This window comes from Pteronotus mesoamericanus, unplaced genomic scaffold, assembly GCF_021234165.1.
Source record: "Pteronotus mesoamericanus isolate MK-2021 breed Mesoamerican mustached bat unplaced genomic scaffold, CSHL_Meso_final contig_52, whole genome shotgun sequence".
NCBI lineage: Eukaryota > Metazoa > Chordata > Mammalia > Chiroptera > Mormoopidae > Pteronotus > Pteronotus mesoamericanus.
In genome coordinates this window covers 15,257,451-15,278,181 of record NW_026555189.1, presented here as the reverse complement: position 1 = coordinate 15,278,181, position 20,731 = coordinate 15,257,451, and positions in this window count along the sequence as shown.

Sequence of the window (20,731 nt, the reverse complement as noted above, 5' to 3'; positions counted from 1 at the left end):
AAGCACCGTGTGGACTCTCACCAACGTGCTCTCATTAGCAATTGCTTCCACCCCTGTTCCGTAGCTGGAAAGATAAATCAGATCACCTATGGAATGGGTTTTACGTGAGATTGCATGGCGGGTTTCCTATGCAGGAGTGTAAGATTAAGGGTTTAACTCCCAAATACATTCTCTATGTGTGCACTCCACTAGCTTAGCCAGCAACTGTGAGCCATGACAGAGACTGTTGCAGCCATGCACCTTGAGGTATGACCTCTTCCTTTGCAAGGGCAATGAAAAAAAATCCTCCTGTTGTATGATTTACACAATTAATAAGCATAAGATACCCAAGCCCTTCTCTATGTTTGCAGTGGATATCATAATATAACTGACTTTATATCAAAATCAAAAGGCAAGTTGTATTGATTCCTGAAGAATCATGCTTTCTCTGCCTCTAGACCTTTGCAGGGCCTTCTTTATCCGCCTTGATTGCTGTCGCCCTCTTCTTTGCCTTGTTACCTCGTTCTCTTCCTTCAGGTAGCTGTTCGGAGCCCTTCCTCAGGGGAGCTTTCCAGGGTCTCACTGAGTAAAATCTCTGTCCGCCACCCTGAGCATATGAACACTCACGTCCGTGCAGTAAGTAGATGCAGGGACTCGGGTTTCTGTCTGCCTTTCTCACTGCTCTGGAAGCTCTGTGGGGTTCAGAATCCATGTGTTCTCACTGTTATGTCCTCAGTACCAAGGACATTCCTTAGCCCACAGTAGGGAAGCGATAGACACTGCAAACAAAGGGTATAATGAGAAAAATACTACAAACACTGAGACACCTACTGTCTTTAAAAAAAAAGTCTGAAGGGAATTATTCATCTAAAGTTCTAAAACTAGTCATTTATTTATTCATTTTCTAATGAGTATTTTTAATAGTCCACTATTTTTCAGGTTTTTGATAAGACCCGAGTCTACAGAGGGAATAAAGTAAACATAAGTATATTTTATAGAAATAATATTGTAGTAACTCTCTCTTCTTCTCTCATTTTCTCTTTTCTATGACAGAGATAGCAATACCTATTTGTTCAATAAAATAAAATGGTATAAATCCTTACCCTCTATTTATATATCAGTGTTTGGTGGCAACCTTTTTGTTTGTTGTAAGAGTACAGGAAATTAATCCATGGAAAGGGATGTTTGTAATTGCTCAAAAAATCCAAAAACAGTTTCCTTTGGAAGAAACTCTTGGTTTTATAAGTGATTGCTAGGATACATGGCTTCTACATGTATTTTTTTTTTTACAAAAACATAAAAACAACCAAAAATGCACCACCTTTGTAGACTGGGAATGATGTGTCTTGAATGGCTGTGTTTTTTTAAGTTAGATAGGGATTTCCTCCCCCATGGCATCAGAGTCTTTAAAAGCTACTGCCAGACAGTGGTTGCATTATAACAAAAATAAGCATGTGCTAGTGAAAAATGAGGTATTTGGACAGTCAGGGTATATAAGGATTTCTTGTCTATGATGTGTTAGTATATAACAAAGGACAGTCTGGAGCGACAGTTAGGTGTCAGGGGAAAAACTTGGAATTCTCACAGTGACATGTTGAATGAAAGCCAAACATAATAAAGTACATCTGGCTTGCTTTTAAGAGAGATCTAAAAAATTAATTTTTCTGCAAATATCCCCAATTTGTATTGAATTCCTCTGTATAAGCAAGTTAAGATTGACTGTAGGTAGCTTTTTTTTCCACTTGATTTTTCTTGGCCACTTGCTTGTTCAGGGGAAATAGAGAAACAGCCCACCACATCCCTAATAAGAGTTTATGGACTTTGCACACATTTAAACAAGAGCCAGACCCACCAGTGGCAGGGGGGTTGGGGAATTTACATTCTAGCCTGGAATATCCACTCACAAACAGAAGTCAGTGTACATCAGAGCCCAAATGTGAAGGCGTTGTATGCAGTTCAACCACAGGTCACATCAACACCAGCCTCAGTCACATCTGTTCAACAGGTGGAGCTGAGACTATGCCTGATTGCCCTTGACCAGAGGCTCTCCAGTGCCTCCCTGGACCAACAGTGTTAGCTTCACATGAGAACCTGTTAGAAATGCAAATCATCCACTCCCATCCCTACCTATTGAATCAGAAATTTTAGAGGTGGAGTCCAGCAATCTGGGATTTAGCTGGCCCTACTGGTGATTCAAGTTTGAGGGTATGGTCTAAGTTTCAGATAAACCCAGCACAGTGCTGGCTCTGTGCAATGATCATTCCGTTTAGTGAAAAATGAGGCATTTGGATATTCAGTGTATATATGGAACTGGTTCCCTCTTTTTGTTCGCTTCTAAATTAGAGAGGGACTAAACCACCTCTAAAGTTTATTAGGGATGCATGTAATAGAATGAACAAAGAATTGGCTTTAACATGTGGCTTCTTTAACATGTGGCCCTTTTACCTTATGGCTTTGCATCAACAATAATGAAAGCTAATTTTTATTGAGCCTTCAGGAGGTATCAGACTCTGTGCATAGTGTTTTATTTTTATGTCATGCTGTCCTTACAAAAATACTATACGATAATATTGTCCCATTTTATATATGAACCAGTACGATTTAGAGAGGTTTCATGAATCGCATAACTGGAATTAATACATACATTAAAATTACTCAAGAGCTCAGCTAAGACTGTACTATTAGGAGTAATTCTTCTCTAGATACAAAGCCTCTGTAACCCTGAACAAAATAGGATAACACGACCTCCTAGAAAATTACTGAGCCAAATAGGCAGAATTGGACATCCAACACACTGTACCTACACATGCACTAAATTATTCTCTTCTTTCCACCCTTGTTGCCTAATATTTTATGATATCATATATATATGCAAATTAAAAGAATGGTTAAAAATATCATTGAAGCAAAATTTTAGGCATGCCACCTCCCTCTGCCTATTTTATTTTTAATGTTTTTTGAAAGATTTATTCTTCTACACTTTACAAATTGACCTGTGCATGGCCCTGCGTCTGCACGTGCTGCTTTCTCATTCCAGATGGCCCTCTGTTGCCTGCCCTTCAACGGCAGCCTGGGTGGCTGTCCTTTCCCATAGTGAGCCCTGGCCTGAAGCTGGAGACAATCTTTAGTGCTTCCATGCCACCTGAGATGCTTTTTGTCTGGTCGTGTTTCTGTCTCCACTGTAAAAACAACAGGTTTCAAGAGAATGGGCACTGTCCCTTGTCTCTTGTTAGGTGTTAAAATGACCAGAGTGGATTGCATAGAGTAGGCATGCAAATATTGTTTATATTAATGGATCCATAGTCACGTTTAATCTGCACCATGACCCTGTGTGATAGATGTAATGTAAATGACATGTTATTCCGATTAGAGAACAATGCATGTTCACAACAGGACACTGGGAAAATACCAAACAGTATGAAGTATAAAATAAAATTGACTTATATTCTTACCAAGAAGAGATAAGCACTGTTAACATTTTGATATATTTCTTTCTATCCATTTGCATTGGGAAAAAAGCAAAAGGCGGAGGTGCGGTGATGCACAATACGTTCCCCAACCTTGTCTGCTGTCACTCTCCTGTATGCAGCACAGGGCCCAACAAGAGCCTCCTTTGCTTCCACCCTTGTGAAGATGTTTAGACTCTCCTCACGAAGTGTTCACCCTTCCTTCTCTTAGACCTCCCACTTCTGTGCTTTCCTCATCAGTAACTCAGCTTCTGCTCCCTCTGTGACTCTCTGATACCCTCAGGTGGAGCTATTTGTTCTGTGTGGGCCCACCACCTGGCACCCATGCCTCTTGTTGTTCTCAGACCCTTCATTCTAAGTACGTGCTCCTTAGACCGTCTGCCCATTTGACACTGAGTATCTCCCCTCTGCCCCCGGTCCCGTGCACTCCTTCTGCCTCCTTGTTCCTTTCCATCCTCATTCTTCACTTGTGATTTGACCTTCACTGTGCACTCAATACGTGATTACAAAATAAACGAACCATGCTGTGAGCTTTTAGTCCTGTACCTGATACAGATGAGCAAAGAGAGGCATAAGTTACGTCCATTGCCCAATGACACATGGTACACGGCTTTTATGTTCTGGAAGGAGAAGAGAAATCAATAGCCTGCAGTATCTTTCAAATAGATTAAGCACGCATTAACCAGTCTTACATGTAGAGTATGCATTTGCAATATTGATGCTCTGAAATAAAACAATATTACCCATCACCAGAACGTCTTAACACCAATGAGTTAATGCTTCCATCACCCATGAGCTGCAGTTGAAAAGTCCCTGACAATTGGCTTCCTTGCAGGCACCAAGTCACCTCATATCTACACATGTTCTGCATAGAGCCTGAAGTGGTTTGCATCCTGGCCAGGGGTGATAGTTTTGTGAACTACCAAAGAGGCAAAGGTAAAGAGGGCTCTTGTCAGACAGAGGTTTTTTACAAATTGTTCTCCTCTGGACCTCACCCTGCTGAACAGTGAGAGCACCGCCTTCTCCTTGAGGAAGACAGGAAAATAAAAGTCCTCACTTGTGTAGGTAAAACGCATGTGCTCCCCGTAGCCACTCCAGCATCGCAGGGTAGCACTTGCCACAATCACAAAAGCAATGCGACCCGTCCACAAAGAACATCATCCAGATGCTGCCTTCTGTGCTTTTGGGTTGTTTTCCTGTTTGTTTATGTGAGAAAACAACACAGTAATAAAGGAAAACAAGAGGTACATGGGTTTTGCTCACCCAGTAATAACCAAAAGATAATTGTGAATGAATATCCCAAAGCAACTGGAGAGAGATTATACAGTTGTGTGGGGAAGGAGAAAGCGTGTTCTGACAGTCCATTATTAAACTCTGAAGGCGCAAATGTTGCATTTCCTGTTCTGACAGGGTATTATTTTAACCCAGTAGCAGAAAATAAACTTCCTGGAACAATTTGTATTGTCAGTCTAGGGTGTCTGTCAAATCAGTCAACAATGTTTATTGAGTGCCTACTGCATACACAGGTGGTAATGTCCAGGAGCATTCTGCAAACGTGGTCATGAACACGGGTCCAAGAGCATCTTCTCAGGCTGTGCTTCAAAGGGGGCTGGCCAGAGTCGGCAGCCTTGCCTTCTCACCCCCACACTCAATGTAAAGAAAACAGAAGACAAAAAGGCTGGTACAAGATTGCTGGGGCTAGTTCCTCTAATTAGGACCTAGGAGCTAGGAATGATTATACCTGCGATTTCTAAGTTTAGTTTGCCAAGCCCCATGCGCCATGTTTCTCAGTCTTAACACTCTCCAGTGGTGCAGATGCTGCAGGTCGAGGACCTCAGTGGAAGAAACACAGCTCTATATCACGTGTTCCCACAAAACATATAACAATAACAACAAATGTTACTGTGCTCATTAGACTTTGTTTTCTTTCATTTTCTCCCCTTCATTAAATTGGAACATCAGAAAGGGCAATAAAACTTAAGCAGAATATTTTCCTAGTTAGCTCACTCATCCCTAAATATAACATCTCAGGACCCAGTAAAATTATATGGTTTAATTAGAGTTAGCAAGGCAGAATGAACGATGTTGCATCCATTTGCTTTCATGGCCGTGTAGATTTAAGGTATGCACCTTGTTGATTCGATGCATTTTATATTGTAGTATGAAGGCCAGCGTAGGTATAGTTAGCTTCTCTATCACATCATATAACTTTATTTTGTGTGTGTGTGTCAGGAATAGTGTCTTAGCGAGTTTGATGATTATAATACGATAGTGAACCCTCTGAGTTAGAATCCTGGCCTGGTCACAGGACACCTGCATGGCCTTTGACAAGTCACTGAAATTCCACAAGCCCTTTTTCTTAAACTGTAATTTATAGATAATAACAGTGCATTGGGGATTGAATTCAATGTAGTACATTTAAAGTCCTCAGCCCACTTACCACTCTGTGCATAGACAGTACTCTCTAAAGAGGAGTGAAATGGTAATGAAGATCAAATGAAGTAAACACAAATTCCAACACTAAATGGATAAGAAGGACTAGAGAGGCAAGATTGTTTAATTGGTAATAGGGATATAAAATAAATTTTCACGACAGCCCTTGGAGTATTCATTGAACATTCTGTCTGAAGAGAGCACAGGAAAATTTTGTTCAGTTCTTTTAAAGTAAGTAGAAGTAACCCAAAGGCTGAGGGGGTATGAACAGCTTGGCAGGTCATTTTCAATAGGCTGCTGGAAGACCTGAGGCACGTTTACTGACTCTGTAATCCTACTTCATAATGTAAGCCTCAGACACAGCATGAACAACCCAAGTGTTGTTTTCTGTTCTTTTAATTTTTATGAGCTACATTGTCAAAAATGCAGTCACCCTAAACCATATATCTGAAAGGAAGATAAAACTTTTCATACGTGAAGAGATAACACATATTAAAATGCTTCGCTCATTATGCAGACTTTTAATTCTTTAATGCACTTCCAAAGACACCTGCATAAAAAGGCTGCCGTCCATGATTTTATTTAAATCACTGGCTTATAGTTAAGCCCCGTGACAGGGTAAAATATTTCAAATATTTTCTGCATATTTTTTTCTTCAGGAGCAATAAGGAACAACTTGCAGAACCTTCAGTTAATGTTGAACAAATACGTGCAGTTGGCTTTGCCTTTTTTTTTTCTTTTTCTTTTTTGGTATTACTCTTTATATTACCATACCTCATGTGGAACCTATGGCATTCACGAGATCAGTTCTTGGCCTTAGGAGTCAGCTCCCCATGTGGAAGGAAATGCATGCTATCGTGGTCAGACTGTAACTAGAGCTTTATGCTCCCTCCTAACAGTGTTTTGTTTCTACCCTATGCCCTTCAGGTTTTCCGCCTTGAGAGACCTTCCCTACTACCTTTGTCAGTAAGAGATGGTCTGTAAACTGGCACTATCCCTAAGTTAAACAGTAATGCTCTCTCATTTTTACAGAACATTTAGGCATTTTTCCCTAAATCTTTTTATAAAGATTTTTATTTATTTATTTATTTAGGGGGGACGGGAGGGAGAAAGAAAGGAAACAAAACATCCATGTGCAAGAGAAACATCAACCAGTTGCCTTTCACATGCCCCCAGCCAGGACCTGGCCTGCAACCCAGGCGAGTGCCCTGACTGAGACTTGGTTTACAGAGCAATGCCCGGTCCACTGAGCCACACCAGCCAGGGCTCAAAATCTTTTTTAAGTTGTACCATTGGAGTCAAAGTGAATTTTTGACACTAAAGAACCCATTTTGCTCTACAGTGCACATTGTGATGCTTTTGATTTTACAAAGGCCTTTTGTGGTGTTTGGTAATTTTGTAAGGCTTTGGTCTGCCTGTAATTCAGCTGATAGGAAAAGCAGACAATCCAGGCAAGCATGTGCCTTATTTTCCCAGTGTTCATCTTCTCAGTTGGTATATTCTTGAGTGAGATACTTAATGCCATTCACCCCCACTGTTAACTGAGGCCTGTTTTGATTCAGTCATAAGGCTAAACTTCCCAGTATTTTATCTGATGAAAGTGGAAACTTCAGCCCACGGTTGCTCAATTAAGATTCTGGGGCTCTAGGATTCTACAAAGTATATTTTACATACATTGGAGTTTAGCGTTATTTCCTACATGCTGAAACTTTTATGAGTACATAGAGTTTATGGGTGAAATAGGTCAAAAAAAAAAAAAAAGGAAAGATCCATGAATGATAGTAAAAAGATTTTCAATTAGCATTTGATGATTTTATTAATTTTGTAAATGTGAAAGTAAGTGCTTATGTCTTAATACGTTCAGTCCAAATGATCTGGTGATGTCCCTTGCTGCCGCAGAGTGATAAAGTCTCCCTTTTGTAGGTAAGCAGAGCAGTCATTAATTTTAATGAGAGTAATGTGTGTGTGTGTGTGTGTGTGTGTGTGTGTGTGTGTGTGTGTGTGTGTGTGTGTTTTAAATAAACGTGGAGATTATTGAGGTGAGCATGCTGAAAACTTGCAGTGGCCCGAGATGAAGGATAAAAGCATCGTCTTCCAGGTCCGTGATGCACTGACTGGGAGGCCTCTGCGCGCCAGCGCGCGTGGTAATCGCTTTACCGAGGCGCCATTCAGTCAGTAAGTAAATCTCCCATTTACAAATGGGTGATATTGGCGCTAAGCAGCAGGTCAACTCTCATGGTCCCCAGTATTTCAAAGACTGTCATTATCCTTATAAGAAGAGGCATTTCTCACTATATATACACCAGGCAGAAAGAAAGAATTATTTTGTACTGTTGACTGAGAGAGCATAGAACATACGCTTTCCTCTGATGGAGGAAAGGCAGCCGGCATCTCCTTACACTGTGCACTCACTTCCTTGCGCGCCCCCGCACCCCTGAGGCAGGGCCCCGGAACAAGCCCTGAAGCAGGCACTTCAGAGGGCTGGGGTGCAAGCTTCCAGGGTTCTGTGTTATGAGCGATACCACCAACTGAGCCGGAATTGTTTTTAACATGCAATCTGATAGATATCACTGCCATCCGCCCTCACCCCCCACCCACAATCCCGCAGGAGAAAAAGCCCCGGGGGACCCTTATCTGAGAAGTTATGGAGGTCTGCTGGTCAAGGTGTGGCTACCTGATCTCCTACATTTTATGCATATAAAATGTGTCAACTTTTAAGGAAGAGATTTCACAGAAAACAGCAGATTCAAAGCTGTCTTAAAATATTATTTCTACACAGCTTGTCCAGGTTAATGGCAGTTCTTTTCAAACGGGACACACCCTATTCATTTGCTTCTGCTCCACAACACTAATCTGTCTCTCTAGCTTTTTACCTGATGGGACACCTCAGGTGTCAGATTTTTGGACTTCTCTACAAGACCTGTGGGCCTAGTCTTGATTCCTACAACAGGGGAGGTTCCGAGCTGAATTTCAATAATTAGATCAGGCCACGTAAACTCAAAAGGAAGCTGGAAGTTCATCCATGTGACAGAAACGTCAATGTAAATGAGGAGAGAGGTGAGGCCATCTGAGGAACCTGGCAAGGGCTAACTCTAACTGCTGCCCTCCTAAAGAGTCGTAGGAAGTGACACAGATTTTTATACTCATTCAGTGACTATTTCATATTTACCACTCACCTGCAATGGGCATAGCACAGGCCCCTGCTGGTCTCAGCGGGGCAGAGGGCGAAGTTCAGACACACCAGAAATAGCACCCAGTAAATGAATGAGTGAGCGAGCCCTGTTCCAACACGACGTCTGACAAAGAACTGCGATGCAGGACCTAAAGCCAGCGCAGCCCTTGGAGAGGAGGCCAAGCACACTAACAGTGGCTTCCTCCCTCGACAGCTGGAAGTGTAATGGACAGTGACAGGCGGGAACACGTGGGGATGTGGGGGAAACGCAAAACGTTGAATGGAGCAGTCAGGAGATTACCCCAAAAGGAGAAAGCTGCGGCAAGGAAGAGGCTTTGCAGACCCAGATTTGCACTTGTAATGTGTGCGAAAGTCTGGGACAGCACAGTGATATGCCCCTGGGACAGCAAGCTTCTTCCATTTCATTGGCACTGCAATGCTGCTAGGAAGGATGGCCAGCCTCTGGTGAAAGTACCAGCATGTGGTTGGGGGGATGCGTGGATAGGGAAAAGAGAGATGCTCTCACTGACCCTAGCATTTCCAGACACACCTCTAGAAGAATATCCCCAAATCTTGAGCTCCGGCTTTAGGGTCTAAAGTGATCAAAGAATTTCACTCAAGAGCTATGTACATGTGTAGTGACCTGAGTGTGTGTTAGAGCAAGGTGTATGGTTTCATAAGCGGCGTGTACTTGGGAGGTAGGTGGACAGGCATAAGGTTGTTGGTGAGTGTGTTCCTTACTGGGCCACAGTTTCCTTCTCTCTAAGTTGAGAATAACTGCCTCTCATGAAGTGCTGATGTAAAGGTATAGTGGTAAATGCTGGTGAAGAACTTGGGAGGGTGTCCAGCACATAGCAGGTGTTTCATGAATGTTAAATCTTCTCCTGCTGATCTTCCATATTTTCCTTTCTTCCTTTTGTCCTTCTTATTCTGTTAGTCCACCTTCGTCTCCAGCTCCTCAGAAATAGTCCATCAGTAAAGAAGCTGTTACAGGAAAGGAGACAGGAGTAACATGCGCAGAGTTCAATGAGATTTCGCAAGGCAGGAGGCAGGGGATGGGGACGAGGGAGGGAAGGGAAGTAGAAAAGAGATTGGTCTTCGTTTTGTTCCTAATAATTGTTCCCGTAACAAAACATTTTTTTTTCCTTCTGCAAATATTTATTGGACACGTCTCTGTTCAGAGCTTGTGATAAAGCCTTAATTTACAATGATGAATTTGTCACAGTTTGACCTTGTGGACTAGTTGGGAAGACAGCTGAAACAGTAAGAGGAACGTCGGAGTTACAATGTGCTGTATATGGTGAGAACACATGAGGAAGGGCCATGAGCATTCCTGGGCTACCAGAGAAGGAAATGGCACCTCCTAAGTCATCAGGGAACCAATGGCTTTGGCCAGATACATGAGCAGGAGTCAGGGAATGGATTCGATTTTGGGGGACCGGTTATGAGCCAAGGTGAGTTGCTTGCATAGCATGGAAGAAGTCTGGGGGGGCCGCAGAGTGCAGCAGGGCACGAGGAGATGGAAGGGGCGGAGACAGCGTGCTGTCTCGGGAAGGCCCGGAGAAGCTTGGGGCTCACACCACCAGCTGTAGAACGAACATGGAAGGTTTTAGTCAGAGAAATGGCAGAGGCAGGTCATTTCTGAGATTAGAGAGGTCACTCTTTGCTGCTCTGTGAAAAAGGGAGAGCCACGCAGGCAATGTTTGGAGATTATTCAGATGAAAGTTTAGGGTGCAGCGAAGAGTGTGGATTCGAGAGAATTCAGGGGACTCAGTCACTAACATTCAACATGTGTTGAATATAGAAATTGGAAAGGAGGAAGAAAACACAACCTGTAGTCACGTGTTTTTAAAGCAAATTTAGGGGGAAAAGAATCAAGATATCACCTTTCACTGGGGAGCCATGAAGAAGGATGATTGTTAAAATCAGATTATTAAGAGACTGAATCTGCACTAGGGGTCCCATGGGGGAGGGCAAAGCGGGGAAAACTGGGACAACTGTTATAGAGTAACGATTGGAAAAAGAGAGAGTGAATCTGTTTTCAGTATGTGCGGTCAAATGGTGGAAGGGATCTTTATAAACTAGTAGTTGTTCCAGAATTCCTGAATATTATGAAAAAAAATATGGCACTCAGACATAGAGCTTAGGATCTCTCCTCTTTTTCATTGTCTATTCTGTTTGTCTTTTTTTTTTTTTCTGTCAGAGAGATGGACTATATCAAATTTTTATTTGTTTTAGTCACATTAGTGGTGATCTTATTGTTTCCAATAGTCTTTGAAAATATCTAGAAATTTCTCCAAATTAGAGCTTTAGATAATTAATTTTGCATACTCTTTAATTTAATTCAACAGAGCTCCGAATGAGTAGCAATTTCTAAAATAATTTGCAATGCTAGGCAGTTTGGCATCACTTTAAAACCACAAATATAGTTTTGTCTCGTATTTATTTGCAAACACTTTCAAATTTCCCCTGAAAAGTAAAATTTGGAGTATTTGGAAATGCTTTGTTCAGGTCTTTTACTACACTTATTTAAGTGTGGCTGAATAAAACTTCTCTTGATTTCAGGCACAAATAACTCTGATCTTGCACTCTCCTTAGCCCATTAAACTTCCGAACACAAGATAAAGGAAACGGTCATTCATCACCTACCTAGAAAAGGGGGAAGAAATTGCCAAATTACTTCTCCAGCCTCCATTAACGCTGACTGTCCAAATGGTGGGCTTTTATCTATGTTACTATTCTTGCATTAAGAGGTCAGTTTTATATAATGACCTCTGCCTATTTGAAGAAGAAATCCTAACCCACGGACTTTGTAGAAGGTAGAGGCAAGAAAAATTAGAGCAAATAGCATTTGCTAAAATAAGTACATGCTTTTTTCTGATAACAGAGTGACTACTCTGTTTCCCAGAATAAGGCCCCTGAGTTCTGCCCTAGATTTTCCCAAGGTATGTTCATCAAAGAACTTCTTAGGGCCTCTGTTTTGCGCAACCCAGCAGAGGAGTACAGGGTTAAATGATAAAGCCTTTCTAGGGTTGTTTTTCTTTCTTTATTTTCTTATGCTAAAGGTGTGATGAGATGCCAGGACAGTGCTTTTTGCAATTTGCAATTTAATAATTGAAACACTTTTTAAGTATATTTTATTGACTACACTAGCACAGTTGTCTCATTTTTTCTCCCCTTTATCCCCCTCCACCTTGCACCCCCTCCCCTCAACGTTCCCCCCAATTAGTCCATGTCCGTGGGTTGTACATGTAAATTCTTCGACTTCTCCACTTCCTATACTATTCTTAACCTCCCTTTGTCTATTTTGTGCCTACCAATTATGCTTCTTAGTCACTGTACCTTTTCCCCCATTCTCCCCTCTCCCCCTCCCTACTGATAACCCTCCATGTGATCTCCATTTCTCTGATTCTGTTCCTGTTCTAGTCATTTGCTTAATTTTTGTTTTTGTTTTTTAGGTTTGGTTGTTGATAGTTGTGAGTTAGTTGTCATTTTATTGTTCATAGTTTTTGATCTTCTTCTTTTTCTTAGATAAGTCCCTTTACCATTTCATATAATAACAGCTTGGTTATGATGAACTCCTTTAAATTTTCCTTATTTGGGAAGCACTTAATCTGCCCTTCCAGTCTAACTGATAGCTTTGCTGGACAGAGTAATACTAAATCTGAAGGAGTGATGATATAAGCAAAAGATATGTATTAAAATGCTCAACAAAATGTTTGTCACCTAATATTACTGATATAATTAAATGGTAATGCTAATAATGGAAATTATTATAACACCATATATTGACAATTTAACTGTGGTGATTTAATTTGTGTCAACCTGACTGGGCCCCTGGATGCTCTCATATAGTCTAATATTATTCTGGGTGTGACTATGAAGTTTCTTTTAGATGAAATTAACGTTTGAATCAATGGACTGAGTAAATTGTACGCCTTAAGAGGGATGGGTCTCATCCAATCAGCTGAAGGCCTAGACAGGACAAAAAGACTGACTCTTCCCCACAAGAAAGAGAGAAATCCTGCCAGCTTTCCTTTGCACTTGGGCAATGGGCTTTTCCTTTCCCCACCTTGTGACTCAACTTAAAACATTCGCTCTTCCTGGGCCTCAAGTGTGCTGGTCTGCAGACTGGAACTTGCACCCTTGGCAGTCCCGGTTCTCAACCCTCGGGACTCAGAATCAAACTACGCAGCATCAGCTCTCCTGGATCTCCAGCTTGCTGGCTGCAGACCTTGGGACCAGTCAGCCTCCATAATCACATAGCCCAATGCCTTACAATAAATCTCTTTCTATATATACATACCCGTTTGTATCTTATACATTTTGTGTCTCTGGGGAACCTTGACTAATAGATTATTATAGGCCAGTGATTCTCAATGAGTATACCGCAAGAAATTTTAAAACATGCAATACCTGACTCTCTAAGAGGCACTGACCTCTTTATTTGTTGTCAAATAAAAAAATGACAACAGCCAGCACAGCTGTAGCTGTCCAGTGTGAATAATCAAAATTGTACCTATTTTTTTGTCAGATCAGCAGAAAATACATATTTTGGTGTGCCACGGAATTTTAGTAATTATTTTATGTGTGCCAGGAGATGAAAAAGGTTAAAAATTGCTGTGATAGGCCCTTGGTCAAATACTTGATAAACACTTATTTCATTTATTTTTTTTTTAATTAGCAGTCAGGTATGTAATACTTCCCAAATTTATAGATGAGAAATCTGAAATTTAGAGTGAAAACAGCACCTAACATTCACTGTTTGTCATTACTTCTATTTATTATCACTACTTGCTTGCAGAGCATTGTACATAATCTAAGCCTAAAGTCTTCATCTGTAAAATAAGGATAATAGCAGTACCCATGTGTGCAGTTGATGTGATGATTTAATTAATTAATGCAGATGAACAGAACTGTTCTGTCACATAGAAGGAATTCAATAAATTACAATTAATTCATTAGGTAATAGAGTGAAACTGCCTCTCTGTGAAGTAATTTGTCTAAAATATCTTACGTCAGCATCCCAATGACTTTCTTTGAAGTACATTATCCTATTTTTTAAAAAGCTAAATTGTTAAAAGTCAGGGTGACTCCGTGGAGGCACTGGATTCAAGCCCAGATGTGTCTGAGCTCAGAGCCTGAGGGCTAAGCCCTTGAATTCTGGCTTCATGGGCCACGCAAGTTATTCTCCTGGCCTCTAAGTCCACAAAACGTAGGAAGAACTATTGAAAGCAAGGGGGATGGAGCTTGGACATCTTTACATAGTATCATTAGTGAGTGATTTGGGGCCACCTGACTTGACAAGTCATGGACCAATAAAAGGAAGAAACATTTTTCTGCGGACTCTCTCCTAATTGAATGCTTCTGAAGCCGACCCCCTGCTAATTTAAAGATCTGCCTGGCGAAAGGAGCTCTGAGACAACTTCTGTTATTTAGAATAAGCGTCATGCCAGAGAGCACATTTCTGCATGAATTCCCTCAATGGTGAACTTCTAGTCCTCCTCCTGCTTTTCAGGCTCTTGCGGAACGCGAGCTCTTGTTTTATTGTTATATGGGACGCCACTTTCTCCCATGCATGGTGAAAAAGAACATGATTTCAATTGTTGGCTTTGTAAGCTATAATCATGTAATTGGAAACAGCTGTGCACACAAGCAATCTCATTCAAAGCAGTTTAATTAATACATCTCCATTGACAAATTCCACTCATAATACTGATATTACTCAAAGTCCATAATCAAAATGGGAATTTCTGAACACTGGCCTTTTCAAGATTGTCTGCTCAACTTACACTTTCTTAAAGAAACCTGAAAAAGGTATTTTGAGGATGATGTCATGTGATCCCACAGCTCTCTTCTTCCCTTCTTGCTGCAATCTCATCCTCTACTAAACTCTACAGGGCAATAACATCATGCTCTGGAGTTTGGTTTACTGGGGTAGCGGATGCTGTCATATACGCCAGATCTCCCCCTCAGGTCTGAGGGATTCATTCTCTCCGCTGCTGTTTGAAGAGAACCTCTCGCCCCCATTTGAAGAGAACTGCCTTGTAACAAGTAGGTTGTATCCAGGGACTAGTCAGTGGGGTGGTGTAAATGGCCCTTCCTGCTTGCTCTAAGGCGGGCCAGCTCTGAAGAACAATACCAGCTGTGAGTGGCTGAAAACTTTCTTGCAACTCAGCTCAAGGGCTCCTCTTCCAATCTTGCTTGCATTCCCATAGAATAGATGTATGTGCAGAGGTTACTTCCTAGTAAACCTCTTGCTGGAAAAGGACACATCAGCATTTATTTGGGGGGGAACTCAACCTAAGATAGGTTTTGGACTTATTTTTACTTTATATGATCTCCCTTGCCCTCAGTTTTGGATATATTTCCATTTTTTGAACCCCGCCCCCATGCTGGCCCACTCTGTATTTATTGTTTGTTTCTCCAGTCTACTGTGAAATCTGCCCTTGATGCTCTTGAATTCATGTTGTCTCAATCTAGTAAAAGTTTGAGGTAGAAATTCCCTATTCTAACTCCACCCCCACTGCTTTGTGTGGAACCCAGGTAGCCTTTGTCTTTAATGAAGCAGCTCCTTCCCATTTGCATTTCAACACACACACATACACGCATACACACACACACACCCCTTATAGGGCAGGGGTTCAAATATGATTCATTACATAAATCTTATTGCCTGAAACTTTGAACAAAATTCATTTTAGAAGATAACAATACAGTGCCAAACAGCAGTTAATTTTTATTAAGCGTTCCTGTACTCTAGGCTAACTGCCTCACCTGCAGTAATTAATCTGCTCCTCATACCCACCCAAAGAAGAATGTTCCACACTTTCTCTCTTTACACATAAAGCCTGTCTAGAAAGATGTCCTCAATTGCCATACTTCCCCAGAAGAAAAAGACTATTCAGGATATTTTAACTTTTTTTTAAAAATAGAGATAACTTACACATGGTGGCAACAGATTTCTTTTGTAAGGCATTTGTTTCAAAATGCTGTTGGACTGTTTTAAATTCTATAAATAAACATGATTAGCATATAATTCTCTGCAAAAAGTTCACAGTATTAAAAACATGCGCTTCTGAATGAACACTTGTCAAGCAAGCCTCTATTTTTCTTATCTTTTACAGGCAAATATTTTAATGGTTGACAATATATCTGAATCATAAACTTTGCCATTAGTTAATAACTACAGTTCAAATTCAATTATGATTTCCAAACAATTATCCAAAATTAGAATGTTTGACTACTTGAGAGATTAATATCCTGAAACCCTTGACAACTCTACTTCTCAACTCATGGTTCTCACATGAAGAAAACTTAATTTTACTTCTAAGAAAATGACAGGATTTTTGTATATTCTTTATTAAAATGTTAATGCAACCACTAATATTAACCTTTATATTCCCAGCCCTGATAGAGTATACTATGAACATTATGGCTTTTGGTTGGATTTATAAGAAGGTTGAGAAAATTTAACAAAAATAAATTTATCATCAGTACTTAATGGTCAAAGAAAAAGAGGCATCAAACTGAATGTAAGTCAGAATTCCTCATGCTAACACTTTAACCATGGCAGTTCAGTTCAAGAAAATTGTATTCACCCTCAGAGATAACATGTTATTCAGTGTTGCTATGAGTGGTTCTGATTTAGATATAATCGACATTTTGTCACTAACAAGAGTGGCAGAAAGTCACATCTCAAGTGCCTTCCAATGATGACAAAACCAGCTAAGATCATTGCATCCTGTTTTATTTCAATGCTTTTAGAGATATATCTAATCTACACTTTGATGGTAGATAGGCATGGCAATCATATATTGAGAATTTCTTCATACAGCTCTGATTTCAAATATTCTTCCCCTTTGTTCTTGTGTTAGTGAGACCATGTGTTTCAGTTTTTGATTGAGTAAACTCCAGTAGTTATGCATAGTCCATACCTAGCCTGAATTTTAAAGCAGACTTAAAAAGGAAATCAAGAAAAGGAAAAGCCTTCCCTTAAAAATAAATATACAACAATTGCCTAGGAATCAAGTCTACAGCTATACTCATGTTGTGAACTACCTGAAGCGAATTATGGTTATGGGCTTGTACGTGAAATAAGACTGCTCATCACCAGAGGTGGGAACAATTTACAAGGCTAAAGGCACTTTCCATAATTCCAAAGATGCGTACATTGAATAGCATGTGACAAAACCTGTTTCCACAGACTGCATGTAATTTGTGAGTATGCCTTTACCCAAAGGCATAAGAAGGTAAGGAGGAGATATAAGATGAATTTAATTCTGTTACTCATGTATGCATAGACTAAGAGAAATTTTGATACAAGTGATGCTTATAATTGAAAAATATATATAAAATTACCTTTAAAATAGTGTCTGAAATAAGTGTGTGTCTACCATTAGAGATAGATGTGAATGACTATTATTTATGTTATTTTTCTTCTTGTTTAAGTCACCCAGGTCTTGGTACTGTGTTACATGGAGAATCAATCCACATATATGTATTCTTTTTTTCTTATTTTATTTAATTCATGTGTTTATGCATTTTGTATATATCTTCTGTATATTGTCAAGAGCAATTTGAAGTAAAAAATACGTCTAGGACTCATGGACATGGACAACAGTGTGGTGATTGCTGGGGGGAGCTGGGATATAAGGGGGCTAAAGGGTAATGGAAAAAATACAATAAAGATTAAATTTTAAAACAAGAACTAAATAATTATACCATACTTTTATGATGTTACTTGCTGATTCTAAAATGAAAGAAAGGAAGAAAAAGAAAGGAAAAAAAGAAGGAAAAGAAGGAAGGAAGGAAGGAAGGAAGGAAGGAAGGAAGGAAGGAAGGGAGGGAGGAAGGAAGGAAGGAAAATAGAGGTCATGGGACTGGTCAGCATGTAGTAAGATTTTGCTACACCTTGGTAACATTTGGGGTTATTTTATAGTGATTTGTAATTATTTTGCAATGAGAAGGCATTGGTGGGTTTTAAGGAGCCATCTGATCATCCTGGCCATTTTGTGGATGAGGCAAGAATAGAGAATAAAAAACCAGACGGAAGTCCTAACACTAGATGAGGGTGAATTGCAGAGACAATGGTGAGAATCAGCCAAATTCGACATATGATTTGCAAGTGGAGCTGATGGGGTTTACCGATGAGTTGTATATAAAATATGGGTGAAATAGAAGAAGCAAAAATAAATTGTCAGTTTTAGTCTTGAAACACTGGGTGAAAGATGATGTCAGTTTTTGAAACAGGGTGGGGCTTGGAGGGGGATGCAATTGGGGGAAGGACAAATGGTTCTGTTTGGGCCACATCAAGATTCCTAGCAGAGAAGAGAGTAAGGCAGTTGGGTATATGAGTGCGGAAGTTAGTGGAGAAGAGGGGTATAGAGATTTAAACTTCAGAATCAACAGGATGTAGATATTGAACAACATGCAACTGGATGAGATTTTCCAGAGGGAGTAGCAACAGAGAAGGGTAAGGCTGGTGTCAGAGCCTGAGCAGCCCCTTAATTTCAAAGTCGACAGCCGTCTTCAGCCTTCTCCGGGAGAGGCTGCCTCTGCATTTCTTCCCTTATTTAACTGGGGGTGGGAGGAGTTGCCAATGACATTAATCTAAATCTAGGACACTCTTGTGTAAAAGCTGAATGTCTTAGCCCTGACCAAGGTGGCTTAGTGGTTTGGAGCATCATCCCATAACTGAAAAGTTGTGCGTTCAATTCCTGGCCAGGGCACATAAGCTAGGTTATGGGTTCAATCTCTGATCCAGGAGCAAATAATCCCTGGTCTGGGTGCACTGGTTTGTCTTTCTCCCTCCCTCTCTTTCTAAAAGCAATGAAAAAAAGCGTCATTAGGTGAGGATAAAAAAATGAAAAAAAAACTGTCTTCATGATGTGCCAGCAGGTAAGGTTCTGGCCCCTTCGTGAACTGCCTGCCCCCTGGAAAGTGTGTGTATATGGCAGGTTTGCCCCTAGCAAACCTGAGACAAGACCAAAAAAGATAATTAATTCTGATTATTAAAAATCCAATGCTTAAAATCTAATGGCCAACACTGTCTAATTTCCACTGAGTTTTCATCAAAATAATTTTTCCATGAGGACAGTCCAATCTATGAAATATTGATATAATTTAGTATAATTATTGTTTTGTTTGCTTCAAAAGAGTCTCTTTAAAATTGAATCTTTATTCAACTTTAACTTTATCAAGAATGATGATCAGAAAAGCTCAGATCCATTCTCAATTTAATTTACAATTTTGTGTACTTAACACAGTTTAAAGGGGATGATTTGTGCTCTCAATTAGCCATGTCTAAATTATTCTTCTGTTGCCAAAATGATTCCGAGAATATTTTACTTTGGTTTAATATACTTTTTAATAGGGTCCAAATCACAGAATGTTAAATGTGTAAACTTCTTAGTAAATGAATTAACATCATTTAAGTAAAACATGTATATACTTTAATTACATTATCTAATTTCCTTTAAATGTGTTTTGGGAGAGAGTTATGTTCGCATTTTTGTGTGACCCCTGACCTCTATACAGCCTTTCTCCCAGGCATCTTCGTATATAATGAAATCTTCTCAAAATTATCTTAAGACTATAGAAAAGCTACTTTTTCTAAATTCTTATGAGTATTCTTTAAGTTTCTCAGCAATCTTGATGCAGTTTCTTTCATCTGTTTTTTAGTGTCTCTTCTGAAGTTGTTTATGTAAATCATCATTACTTCTGTGCCCTTGAATAAGTTTCTTGTTTCTGAGAGTATCAGACTTTATACATTTGTAAATTATATACATTTGGAAATATTAGTGCCTGCCGCTTCTGTTGTCTTTGTTACACAGAAGGGCTTCGGAATGGCAAGTGCAGACCCTTCCTCCCACACGTACACACCCGCTGTCAGATCGGATTGTTCTGGTTTGTCTTAATAAATAATTCAGAAATTTAGGGCAAGTGTGGGGCCTCCTCGAGTGGGAGCACATCCGATGGACTCACCGTTGGTTTCCTTGTTTCCCACTTTCTCAGCCAGAGAGCTCCCAATGGCCCTGGTCACAGGATGTCCTTGTAACTGATCTTCAGTTTCTTGTCACGCCATTGTCCTTATTCCCTCAGACTTTTATCATCCAGAACACAGTTAAACAAGAATCTATCATAGGACATGTTTAGAGTTCTTCTTAGTTGTCAAATCACATTCAGCATCAGTGAAGTTATGTTGTGTAAGAGGAAGAACAAGCCAGTATTCAGAAAGCCCATTTCCTGGGGAAAAAAATAGAAGGCATAAAGTGTATGTTTGATGTTTATTTAGTTTTTAAAACATACAGTCTTATAGTTCAGGGAAGCCAGTTCAGTGTTTTGGGTAAAGGACCGCTATGAATAATGATTCATCAGGGACAGTACACAGAAACTAATAAGATGGAGGATTGTTGAGAAAGTTTCCTATTGCTGATAATTATTGTTAAATTCTATAATAATTTGCAACTACCATCTGCAACCTAAAACCTCCAGATCTGACAGAGTAGCTGAATCTTGAGGTTTGTTCTTCATGACACCTGCTCTGTACTTTGTGAAAAATATGATCAAGGCCTGTAGTTGGGTTTGTAGTGGAGAGCTATGGCCATCAGAGGCTTCATGTCTGTTGTGGATAGGTAATGGCTAAACAAATAAGCGGCTAACTCTAACACAAATATAA